A 12,191-nucleotide genomic window follows, 5' to 3' on the forward strand; every position below is an offset into this window, starting at 1 on the left:
AACAATTTTTATATATTAGGCCATCCTTACATTCCAGAAATAAATCCCACATAGTCATGGTATATAATCTCTTTAATATGTTCTTAAATTCTTTTTGTTAGTATTTTGGCGAGTATTTCTACTTAAGGTTCATAAAGGATAATGGGCTATAGTTTTCTTTCTCTTGTAGTATCTGTGTCTGGTTTTGGTGTTAAGGTAACACTAGCCTCATAGAATGAGTTAGGAAATGTCTTCTCCTCTTCAATTGTTTGGAAAACTTTGAGAAGGATGAGTGTTAGTTCTTTAAATATTTGGTAGAGGGGCGCCTGGGTGTCTCAGTCAGTTAAGTATCTGCCTTCAGCTCAGATCATGATCCAGAGGTCCTGGGGTAGAAGGCTGTGTCAGGCTCCTGGCTCAGCAGGGAGTCTGCTTCTCCCTCTCCCTCTGTCCACCCCACCCATCCCAGGTCATGCTCTTGTTCTCTCTCTCTTCCTCCCTCTCTCTCTTTTCCCCTCTCCCACTCTCTTAAGTAGATAAATAAAGTCTTAAAAAATAATAAAAATAAAGGTTTGGTAGAATTCAGTAGTGAAACCATCATGTCCAGGGCATTTTTTTGTTGTTGTTGGGAGATTTTTCATTACTGTTCAGTCTCCTAGTAGTGAGAGGTCTAATCATATTTCTCTTGTTTCATGACATAATCTTGGTCAGTTTTGTGTCTTTAGGAATTTTTCCATTTCATCTAGACTATTCAATTTATTGGGATACAATTTATTTTTAGTACTCTTTTATTTTTTTAATTCTATAGAATCAGCAGCAATGATGCCACTTTCATTTCTGATTTTAGTACCTTGAATCTTCTCTTTTTTTGTTTTCTCTAGTTAGAGTTTGTCAACTTTGTTGATCTTTTCAAAGAACCAACTTTCATAAGTTGGTTTTATTGATTTTTATTTTTCTAGTTTCTATTTCAGTTATCTCTGCTTCAATACTTTTTATTTCCTTTCTTATGCTAGCTTTGGGTTCATTTAGCTCTTCTTTTTCTAATTCCTTAAATTATAAAGTTAGTTTGTTAATTTGAGATATTTTCTTGTTTCTTAATGTAAGAATTCACACCTACAAATTTCCCCCTTAATTGAGTTCGGCTTACTTGGGGTTTGTCCAGAGAATTTTAGCAACAATAAATGTCAGTTTTTGTTAAATACTTCTCTGTATCAACTGAGATGTACTTCATATTAGTTTGTTAATATGGAAAATTACATTAATTGAGTTTTGAAGGTTAAAAAAAACTTGCATGTGTGAAATAAACCCCACTTATCATAATATATTATTTTTATTTGATATACACAAATTAAATAAAATTAGTTAATGTTGTGTTTTGAATCTTTGTATCTGTGTTTCTGTAACATTTTTTCCCTTAGTTCTCTTTCTGGGTTTTATTTATTGTTAGTTACTTAGTTTGCTTATTTATTTATAATGTTTTTGTGTAGATTTTATATCAAGGACATGCTGACCTCATTGGACAAATTGGCAAATGTTCCCTCCTCTCTCATATGTTAGAGGAATTTGTGTAGAATTGCTATTATTTTTTCTCTAAAAGTTTGACTTTGCCAAATTTTTTGTCACCTGGGCCTGGAGTTGTTTTTTTTTGAGGAAGTGTTTTGGTTTTGGTTTTGGTTTTTTGTTTTACCACAAACTCAATTTACTTAACAGATTTCAGGAGATTCAGATTATTCATTTCTGCCTTAATAAGCATTGTTTTTTGGTGTGTGTATTTCAAAAATTGGTCCATTCCATCAAGTCTTCACTTTGTTGACATAAAGTTATTCATAACATTCTCTTATCACTCTTTTTTTATCTGTAAACTCCATAGTAGCTGTCACCTCTCTTACTTCTAATAATGCTATTTGTGTCTTCTTGCTATTTTCCTGATAAGTCTAAGTAGAGATTAATTGAACCAGCTTTTGATTATACTTAATTTTTCTCTTTTGATTTCTATTCTATTTCATTGGTATCTACTCTGATCCATATTATTTTCTTTCTTCTGCTTTTTTATGTTTCAGTTGATCTTTTTTTTTTTAGCTTGTTTTCTTTCTTTCTTTTTTTTTTTTTTTTTGAGAGAGAGAGAGAGAGAGTGAGTGAGTGGATGGTGGGGGAAGGGGAAGAGGGAAAGAGAGAGAGAAAATTTTAAGTAGGTTCCATGCTCCTCATGGAGCCCAATGCAAGCCTCAGTCTCAGAACCTTGAGATCACTACCTGAGCTGAAATCTAGTCAGTTGCTTAAGTGACTGAGCCACCCAGAAGCCCTTATTTTTCTAGTTTCTTAATGTTAAAGCTGATGTTATTGGTTTGAGATCTTTCTCTTTTATTCTAATAAATGTGTTCAGGACTATAAACTTCTTTCTAAGTATTTCTTTAGCACCAGCCCACAAATATTTATATTTTCTGTTTTTATTTTCATTCTGATAATAAAATTCCCTAATTTTCTTTTTAATTTTTTTCATTAAAAGTGTACTATTTAGCTTCCAAAAATTTGAGGTTTTTTTTTAATCATTCTGTTATCTTTTATGTGTCTTCAGTTTGTCTTTATGTATAAAATATAATCAATTAACCATGTTTATGTGTATGATGCTGTAGCACTCTTATGGAGTTGATTATTCTACATTTTATAAAGGATATTACATGGTTGATATATGTAATAGAGTTGACATGCTGATTGGTATCCAAACAATCACTTAAGACTTATTTTCTGCTCTTGACTTCTTCTCATATGTTAATGAGGTTTAAATTTTCTTTTTGTATATAGCAGATAAAGTACCTGAGATGCTTATAAACATTGGGGCCATTTGTATTGTATTAATATGTCACAAAACCTTTAAAAAATAAATAATTTTCCTTAGTCACTTGTAACCTATGTTTTTGAGACAGAAGAAAGTTAGCTGTGTTATTAAAGGTTTGTACTTTCCAAAAGGAATAAAGGAAGTTGATAAAAGAGGTCCCAAGATCTTGAGTAACTTGCCCAAAAGCACTAAGACAGTTCATTTGAGAGCTAGGTATGTTTGAGCTCAAAAAAGTAAAATGCAAGAAGAATACACATCTTCAGTATATATTTCAGTATAATTTCAACCGGTCATTTGAAAATGTTCATAACTGGGTAGGCAAAGAAAAAGACTGAAACATTTAAGTGTTCATTAATATGTTAAACTACTTTAAAAAGAACATACATATCCGTAAATAAGATGCATTTCCTCAAAATAATGTATCATTTTAAAGTTGAAGCAATTGGTTCTCTAAACTATGAGTCAATCTTCAGAAAGGGAGGGTCATCCATCAGGCATAAGGCTGAAAACTACAATATCCAACCACTCTTGAGTCAACTGTTGAAACAGCTGCATAGTCTCTCTAGAGCTAACCAATAAAAAAAAAAATTTTTTTTAAAGGACATCCTCTCAAAGTATAGATGTGGCATATTCTGCAAAATTGCTCTAATTATCAGAAAACTAAATAATGCAAGAGAAATGTTTGGAACTGTAATAAATGTAATATTTTGCACACTGTTTCATTGGCATTTTTACCTGATTAGCCACAGAGATGTTTGTTTTGTTGTGTGGGGTCAGCAAGCTTAGAAACTGAGCTGAGTATCTGGCCAACAGAGGAAGGTTAACATGGCAAACTTTCAGAGTACTCTGCCTATGGAAGAAACTGCAACCAAATTTACAAGCTTAATATATACATTTAAGCATTAATATTTGAGAGGGTGATAGAAAGTTAGTTTATAGTTTTTGCTTAAATTGGATGCTACTACACTCTTTGTCTCTGAAACATGCTTATTTATGAATTTTAAGATGTTCTTTGGTTTATAATGACCATATCTCCTTAATACTGTTAGACCACTACTGAGAATTCCACGATTCCAGTGTGTCGTTATTTATTAAAGAATTCTGCTATTGATTTCTCTTTAATTGTTTGTAAATGCTATTACAAAAAAAAAAAAAACCTACATGGACATATGCATCTAGGACATCTATATTATGAAGGAAAAATGTGTTATTATATATCAGCACTTAATAATGCCTAATATGTAGTTTTATTATTATTATTATTATTACTATTACTATTAGTAATAGTAGTAGTTTTTTTTATCCCAAAACAGGGAGTATATATCCATTTTTTAACTATTTAATAAATTGTTAACATTATTTTCACACCTAGGTCTTGAACATTTCTTTTAGTTTTATTCATAGATACTTTATTGTTTTTATTATTAACATAGAATTGTTCTCCACATTTCCTTATTGGCCATTCCTACTATATAGAGCAGCTATTGATGTGTTTAATGTATACATAGCTACCAAACTCTCTTATTTTTTTTAAGACTTTACATTTTTAGAGAAGTTTTAGGACAAAGGTACAGTGATTTCTTATACAAGCCATGTCCCAAAACATGCATGGCTTCCAGCACTATCAGTAGCCCCCATCACACTGGTGCATTTGTTAAAACTGCTGAACCTACTTTGACATGATGTAATCACCCATAGTCTGTAATTTACATTAAGGTTTAGTCTTGGTGTACATTCTATTTGTTTGGACAAATGTATAATGACATGAATGTTTATCTTTTTATTTCTGCTATTGTATTAAATATGGTTCCATGTTTAAACAGACATAAGATAATCTGCCAAGATTCTTTCTTCTCTCAGTATATAAATATCATCTTTCTGTTGTTTTTCTTGTTTTACTGGCTAAAGTATCCATAAGAGGGTTGAATAAGACTAGAGGAAATAAATGTCTTACCTCAACCTTGTTTCTAGGGGCTAAATTCATGTATATATTAGATCTTTACAGAAAAAGTTTTGCATCCCCATCATTGATGCATAAATGTGCATGTCTGATTGCACTTCCTCAAGATGCAGATTTTTATTTTAATTGCCAACTTAATAGGTGCAATAATTCTATTTTTATTCATATTTCTTTATTCTGAGATTGAATACTTCATTATTGTGTTTGTTACCAATATGACTTTACTAATCTGTGTTCACATTCTTTGGCTAGTTAATAGGTTTTAAATATGTTTGTATTGATTAAGTGATTTGAAGACTAAATGCATTAACCTTTTATATAATTGGCAGAAGTTTATTTTTTCCAATTCTTTTACCTACCCATTAAAATGTGATCACATTTATATGTTAGGAAAAGTTTCTCTTCAAGCGCTTTTAAACTTCATTAGTTTGCCCACATAAAGATGTTTACTCCCTTGTAACAATAGGGAAAAAGATACATGGTATATCAAAGATCAGCATATTACCATATATATTATGATAGTATATATTTGTTAACTACAAACAATAGTCAAAACATTTTAAGAAGGTTGAGAAAATATATAATTAAATCCCATATTTGTTTAAAAATATGTTTTTATGTATTATACATACACATATAGAAAGATAAAATGTTAAGTAGATACAAAAATTTTGTTCTGATTTTGAGGTATTGGAGTCACAAATTATATTTGCGTTTTACTGTGTTGTCTCTTTTCATATGTAATGAACATAAATTATTTTTATAAGGTATAATTTTGTTTGTTTGCTTTTTTAAGATTTGATTTATTTATTTGACAGAGATCACAGGTAGGCAGAGAGGCAGGCAGAGAGACGGGGGAAGCAGGCTCCCCACTGAGCAGGGAGCCCAATGCAGGGCTCGATCCCAGGACCCTGGGATCATGACCTGAGCCAAAGGCAGAGGCTTAACCCACTGAGCCACCCAGGCACCCCGTATAAAGTGTTTTTAAAAGTCCTTCCAGAGGAACCTGCTTTCATTATATATCAGAATACGTTCCCAGCAAACCAACCGTCCCGTAGATAAAACATAAAGTCTGGAGAAAGCAGAAGAAGTGGAAAAAGCAGCCACCAGGTAATTCTGGAGAGTGAAAAAACAGTAGGCATGTTTTGGAAGGGAGTTAAAACTTGGAAGAAGGAGTGCCTGGGTGGCTCAGATGGTTAAGAGGCCAACTCTTGATTTTGGCTCAGGTTCCACTCAGGTCATGATCTTGGGTCTTGGGAAGGAGCCCCACTTTGGGCTCTGCTCAGTGGGGCATCTGCTAGCATTCTCTCTCTCCCTCTTCCTCTGCCCCTCCCCTTGTTCACTCTCTGTCTCTTAAAATAAATAAATAAGTCTTTAAAAAATGTTAGGAACAAGGAAGAGCACAGGATGAGTTTTCCATATTTAGGACTTTGGCCTTCATGAAGACCATTCTCATAGTGTGATGCAGGGCAACAGAGCTCTGAAAAAGTGCCCACCAGATCTCAGACCTAAAAAAGATGGAAACCCTTGGGCACCACAACTGCTATAAGATGAGGGGCGAGTCTGGGAAGAGGAAAGGCTGAGGAGAGCCTCTGGTACTGTGTGTATGAACTCTGCTCAGACCTCAGGAGGACCACAGAACAATAAATGTATGGGGCAGGCTCCAAACAACACAGCTAGGGCTAAAATAATTGAGGTGAGGTCTGAGTGGCTATAATTGCAGAAGAGGGGAAAAAAATCAGCACTTTATGTCTAATCAATCTAATTGCATGCTAAAACAAAGCACTGAAACTCTCATGAGGAGTGTGTGTGTGTGTGTGTGTTTATTATTATATATGCATATATAAATCTCCAGAACAAGATAGTCACAATGTCCTGAAGACAATAGAAAATACTCAATGAGATAAAGGAAAACACACTCATAATAATGAAAAGTTGGGAAACGCAACAGAAAGAGAAACAGAAAATATAAAGATCCACATTGATACTGGAGGTCAGAAAAATGTAATATCTAAAGTGTAGGGGCACCACTTTGGGTGGCTCAATGGGTTAAGCGGGTTAAGCCTCTGCCTTTGGCTCAGGTCATGATCTCAGGGTCCTGGGATCGAGCCCCGCATTGGGCTCTTTGCTCAGCGAGGAGCCTGCTTCCCCCCTTGCTCTCTGCCTGCCTCTCTGTCTCCTGGTGATCTCTCTCTCTCTCTCTCAAATAAATAAATAAAATCTTTAAAAAAAATAAAGTGTAAAAAATCATGGAATGGGCTTAATAGCAGAATGGAGATAATGGAGAAGAGAATCAATTGACCTAAAGATAAATCAATAGAAATGATAAGATCTGAAGAAAGAGAAAAAAGCTCTAAAGTAATGAACTGAGCCTCAGACACATATAGATCAAGATTAATTTTATCTAAAATGCATGCACTTTGAGTTGAAGAAGGAAAGATGAGAAAGAAAGGAGACAGGAGAGTGATATTTAAAGAAGTCATCATCAAAGTTGCTTTTGGTGAATGGTGTAAATTTACAGACTCAAGAATCTCGGTAAATAAATTCCAAAGGTGGTGAAAAGCATACCAAGGCACATCAGTGTCATATGGCTGAAAACCAAAAACAAAGATAATACCTTGAAAGCAGCCAGAGAAAAATGACACTTTATGGCAGGTGCACAATAATTTCAGTGACATGTACTCTTCTTCAGAAATAATGAGTTTGAAAACAACGAAAGCACAAATAAGATGCCAAGAAGAAAAACAAAAACAAAAACAAAGCCCTCTTCCAGAATTCTATATGTAATGAAAATATCCTTTAAAAACATTTTTTAATAAAATAAGATTAAAAGAACTTCTAAGCAACATACCCTACTATAAGAAAAGGTAGGTAAATTTCTTTAGGTTGAAGAGAAATGATACCAGAATGAAACTCAGATCTTCAGTAGAAATGGTATGAATCACAAATAGTAAATATCTGAATAAATATAAATGACTTAATATTTTTTCATATTTGTAAAATGCATGACCTTAATATACTGTGTATAGTATAATGATTAAGTATAATGCTTAAGATATATATATATATTTTTTGTCATATGGGGCATGTTATTCTGTTGATACACTTCACATGAAATCTATAGCATAGAACTCCTTTTCTTGATAAATTAACAAAAGCAACAATTAGTTTTTTAAAGGTAAACCAATTGATGAACCCTTAACTAGACTGAGCAAGGAAAAAAAAGAAAACATGTGACTAATATTAGGAGTGTTGGAAATGTAATCAATGCAGAATCAGCAGACATTAGCAGAGCAATAAAATAAGATAAGGAACACATCAAAACAAACTTTATAATTTACATGAAGTGGACAAATTCATTGAAAGATACAAGAAAAAAGAAAGCTACAAGAAAAATGACATAAGATGAAACTGAAAATCTGAATAGAGCAATACCTATTAAATAAATTAAACTTGTCATCAAAGCTTTTCCACCAGGAAAACTTCTAACCCATATGTCTTAGTGGTAAATTCTGCCAAACAATCAAGGTAGTTATAACAAATATTAATTACATGAAAGCTTTCAGAAAACAAATGAAGAGGGAATAGTTTCTAACTTTATGAGGCCAACATAACCCTGGCACTAAAATCTGATGTTTTATCAAAATGGATAAAATCATTCATGATCATGGATGCAAAAACTATTACCAACTGAATCCAAAATTATTTATAAATGTATAATAAAAGGGTTTATCCAGTTATGCAAGATTGTTTTCAGAATCAAAAATTAACTAATGAAATAATGTAGCATTGGTTAATTTCAGTTAGTCTAGATTTGTCCCCAAAGCTGCTGATTCTAAGCCAATGCTCTGGAATCTATTAATTAAAGATCAAAGATGTTCTGGAACTATCTGTACCTGCAGCATTTCAGAGAAGGCTTTCTTGGTTTGCCAACATTGTTTATTAATAATTTTAGATTTATAAATTGTACCAGTTTTCAGTGGAGCCTAGATGGGTTGGGGAAAAATATAAGGGCTCAAAGATTAAACCTGATCAAATAGCATAAAGGTGAAATATTTAATGTTTTAATGTAGTGGGAAGAATAAAATAAGCATTCCCACACTGGCCATTTTTATTAAGCCTTATACTAAAGGTAGCAACTATTGTAAAAAGTAAAAAGAAGAGACAAAAAGTATAAAGAACAAAAAGAGAAAAACAAAAGTCTCTCTATTTAAAGATGGCATGATTGCTTACTTTTAAAAAATCTAAGAAATTTACAAAATGACTCTTAGAATTAAGAAAGTAAATTTAGAAAGATCTCAGATTCATGGTAAATATACAAAAATACAAAAATACACTAAAACCAAAAATTAGAAATGGAAATGGACCATTTACAGTAGCATGAAAAATACAAAATGAAAATTCACAAATATGTGAAGATTGAACAACATGCTACTGAACAAGAAATAAAAAGAGAAATTGTGAAGTATAAAATTAGTAGAAGGGGGGCACCTGGGTGGCTCAGTGGGTTAAGCCTCTGCCTTCGGCTCAGGTCATGATCTCAGGGTCCTAGGATCAAGCCCCGTATTGGGCTCTCTGCTCAGTGGGGAGCCTGCTTCCTCCTCTCTCTCTCTCTCTCTCTCTGCCTGCCTCTCCACGTACTTGAGATTGAAATAAATAATATATTTTTTAAAAAATTAGTAGAAGGAAGAAAATAACAAAGATTAGAGCAGGAAAAAAGTAAAATAGAGACTGATGGACTTTGGCTGATAAGAACAAGTACAACGATTGTAACAAATGTACCTCCCTAATGCAGGATGTTGAAGGGGATGACATTATATACATACGGGGGCTAAGGGTGCTGGAAATGGTATGTCCTGCTCAGGTTTGCTATGACTTAAAACTCTATAAAAAAATAAAGTCAAATTTTGGGATGCCCAGGTGACTCAGACAGTTAATCATCTGCCTTCAGCTCAGGTCATGATCCCAGAGTCCTGGGATTGGGCCCTGTGTCAGGCTCCTTACTCAGCAGGGAGTCTGCTTCTCCCTTTCCCTCTGCCCCTCTTCCCTGCTTGTGCTCTTGCTTGTGTGCTCTCTCTTTCAAATAAACAAGTAAAATCTTAAAAATAAATAAAAGAATCATACATCATGACAAGTGAAATTTATTCCAGGAATGCAGGGATGGTTCAACATCCACAAATCAGTTAGCAAGACATACCACATTAACAAAATGAAGGATAAAAATCATATGGTCATAACAATAGATGCAGAAAAAGGATTTGAAAAAATTCAACATCCATTTAGGATAAGAACTCTCAACAAAGTGGATATAATAGGAACATACCACAACATAATAAAATTCGGGATTAAAAAGCCCACAGTTAACATCATACTCAATGGTGAGAAGCTGAAAGCTTTTCCTCTAATATCAGAAAAACAGAAAGAAATCCACTCTCACTACTTTTACTCAATATACTATTGGAAGACCTAGTCACATCAATTATGCAAGAAAAAGAAAAGGCATCCAAATTTAAAAAACAAAACAAAACAAAACAAAAGAAGTAAAATTCACTATGCAGAATACATTGCATTATGTTTATAGAAAACCCTAAAGACACCATTAAAAAAACCGTTAGAACTAATAAATTTAGTAAAGTTGTAGGATAAAAAAATTAATGCACAAAGAAATCTGCTGCATTTATATATGCTAAAAATGAATTATCAGAGAGAGTAATTAAGAAAACCATCCCCAGGGTGCCTGAGTGGCTCAGTTGTTAAGCATCTAACTTTGGCTCAGGTCATGATGGGGTCCTGCGATCAAGCCCTGCATTTGGGCTCCCTGCTTCGCAGGAAGCCTGCTTCTCCCTTTTCCACTCCCCATACTTGTATTCCCTCTCTCACTCTCTGTCACATAAATAAATAAAATCTTTAAAAAGAAAGGAAGCAAGGAAGGAAGGAAGGAGAAAGAAAAAAAGAAAAAGAAAGAAAGAAAGAAAGAAAGAAAGAAAGAAAGAAAGAAAGAAAGAAACTCCCTTACAATTGCATCAAAAAATAAAATAAAATACTTAGGAATTAATTTAACCAAGGAGAAGACCAAGACCTGTATATTGAGAACTATAAGACATTAAGGATAGAAACTGAAAAAGACACCAAAAATAGAAAGATATTCCATGCTTATAGATTGTAAGAATTAGTACTGTTAAGATGTTCATACTACCCAAAGCAATATGCAGATTCCATGCAATCTATGTCAAAATTCCAATGCCATTTTTTACAGAGATGGAACAAAAATTATAAAATTTGTGCGGAAACAGCCAAAACATTCTTCGGAAAGAACAAAGCTGAAGTCATCACAATCTTTGATTTCAAATTCTATTATAAAGCTATAGTAATTAAAACAGTATGATATTATTAAAAGTGTGATAAACAGCATAAAAACAGAGAGATTAATGGAAAAATAAGACACCCAGAAATAAATCCACACACATATGGTCAATTAATTTATGACAAAGGTTCTAAGAATATAAAATGGGGAAAGGACATTCTCTTCAATGAATGGTGTTCAGAAAAATGGACAATGGCATGCAAAAAATAATGAAATTGGGTCATTATATCACACATAAAAATTAATTCAAAATAGATTAAAGGTTTGAATTTAACACCCAAAACCATAAAACTCCTAGAAGTACACATAGGCTTTAAGTTCATGGACATAGCTCTTGATGATTTTTTAAACTGACACCAAAGGCAAAAGCAAGAAAACCAAAAACAAACAAGTAAGACTACATCAAACTAAAATGATTATAGACAGCAAAGAAAGCCAACAACAAAATGAAAAGGCAACCTACAGAATAAGAAAAAATATAAGAAAATAATGTATCTGATAAGGGGCTGATACCAAAAATATATAAAAACCTCATATAATTGAACAGCAAAAAAAAAAACAATCCGATGGAAAAAATGGGCAGAAGAACCGAATAGACATTTTTCTAAAGAAGGCATACAGATGGCCAATAGAAACATGAAAAGATGCTCTACTTCATTAATAATCATGGAAATGCAAATCAAATTTACAATGAGTTATCACCTCACATCTATTAGAACGGTTATTATCAAAAAGACTAGATATGACAAGTGTTGGCAAGGATGTGGAGAAAAAGGAACCTCATTCACTGTTTCTGGGAATATAAATTGGTGCATCCACTCTGGAAAATAGCATGAAGTTCCCTCAAAAATCTAAAAATAAAGCTACCATCTGATCCAGCAATTCCACTACTGGGTATTTATCCAACAAAAATGAAAACACTAATTTGAAAAGATATCTGTACTCCCATGTCCATTGCAGCATTATTTATAATAGCCAAGACACGGAAACAACCTAAGTGTCCACTGATGGATAAATAACGAAAATGTGGCATATATATTTGTATATTTATTATA

This window comes from Lutra lutra, chromosome 7 (genome assembly GCF_902655055.1).
Source record: "Lutra lutra chromosome 7, mLutLut1.2, whole genome shotgun sequence".
Taxonomy (NCBI): domain Eukaryota; kingdom Metazoa; phylum Chordata; class Mammalia; order Carnivora; family Mustelidae; genus Lutra; species Lutra lutra.